The sequence below is a fragment of the Octopus bimaculoides genome, chromosome 26 (genome assembly GCF_001194135.2).
Source record: "Octopus bimaculoides isolate UCB-OBI-ISO-001 chromosome 26, ASM119413v2, whole genome shotgun sequence".
Taxonomy (NCBI): domain Eukaryota; kingdom Metazoa; phylum Mollusca; class Cephalopoda; order Octopoda; family Octopodidae; genus Octopus; species Octopus bimaculoides.
Window position 1 is genome coordinate 1,728,910 of NC_069006.1, and position 1,713 is coordinate 1,730,622.

The window sequence follows — 1,713 nt, forward strand, 5'->3', positions numbered from 1 at the left end:
GTGTGTGTGTGTGTGTGTGTGTGTGTGTGTGTGTGTGTGTGTGTGTGTGTGTGTGCACGTACACACAGAGTGAGGGAAACGTACTCAATGATCCGTACGTAATTAAAGCTATGAAACCTTATTGTTATGTGAAATACAGAAACAGCATAATAATAATAATAATAATAATAATAATAATAATAATAATTTCTTTTATTCGCCTCAGGGGCATATATGGGACCGACAACAATTGTGTGAGAATTTACATAAAAGATGGAGAGAAAGAAATGGCGAATGCGGTAAAAGTATAATACAATAATAATAATAATCTTTTCTACTAAAGGCATAAAGCCTGAAATTTTGGAAGTGAGGACTAATCGATAACATCGACCCCAGCGTTTCACTGGCACTTAATTCTTTGACTCTGAAAGAATAAAAAGTAAAGTCGACCTCGATGGAATTTGAACTCAGAACGTAAGGACGGGTGCAAAACCGTTCAGCATTTTGTCCAGCTAACGGTTCTGCCAGCTCACCGACTTCTTAGAATTACTACTACTACAACTACTACTACTACTACTAATAATAATAATAATAATAATAATAATAATAATAATTTTAACAAAAGGCCAGAAATTTCGGGCGAGGGGGTAAGTCTATTATACCCACCCCCTAGTGTTCAATTAGTACTTATTTAATGGACCAGGGAAAAGATGAAAGGTAATGTCATCGGCGGGATTAGAACTCAGAATGTAAATACGGAGAAAATTGCCGCTAAGCATTTCATCCGGCGTGCTAACGTTTCTGCCAGCAATCTACGTTAATTTTTTACCCATATATTGCTGCACAAACGTATAGTGAGGAGTCAAATGTAAATCTGACAATATCAGTCAGATTTTTGGTCGAATCTTCAGCTATGAATGTACAGCTGACTGTGTCATTACTTTAACTTATTTTCACTCGAGAGTAATTTTCCTGATATATCCCGCAGAGTTTCGACGATGGACAACATTTAGTTCATTTCAGTCCTTCCGGAAGCAGATCAATTTTTTTTTTTTTTTTCATAATTTCCTTTTTACTCGCGTCGGTCATCGGACTATAGCAATGCTGGGGCACCAAATTGAAAGGTCTAATAAAAAAAATAAAGAAAAACAAATCGATCGCAGAACTGTTACGTTTTCTATCTACCTGTTTTGCAGACCTTCTAACTGAGATCAACGTGAACAAGCCAACACCGGTTTTCAACCGGTGGTGGGACGAGAAACAGAAACAAAGAGGTGCAAAGCATGGATGCAGGACAACGATTGCAGCAAATAAAAGATAAATGATAAAAACCACACATTTATTGCTCATGATATTTTACGAATATCTCACGGTCATATTCCCATACACAATATCACACGTTAATACAAAACAGATAACTTATAAAAATAGCATGTTTAACATTACATGTATTCCTGCGCTTAATACCCATGGAATACCTCAACTCGCTATCAGAATTATGCATGCGTATATATGGCATTATCGCACATTTATGCGAATGTGTGTGTGTGTGTGTGTGTGTGTGTGTGTGCGTGAGCGTGTGTGTGTGTCTGTGCGTGCGTATGCATGTATGTGCATATATATATATGTATATATGTGTGTTTATATATGTATATATATATATGTATATATATATATACATGTATGTGTATATATATATATATGTATATATATATATATGTATATATATTCATG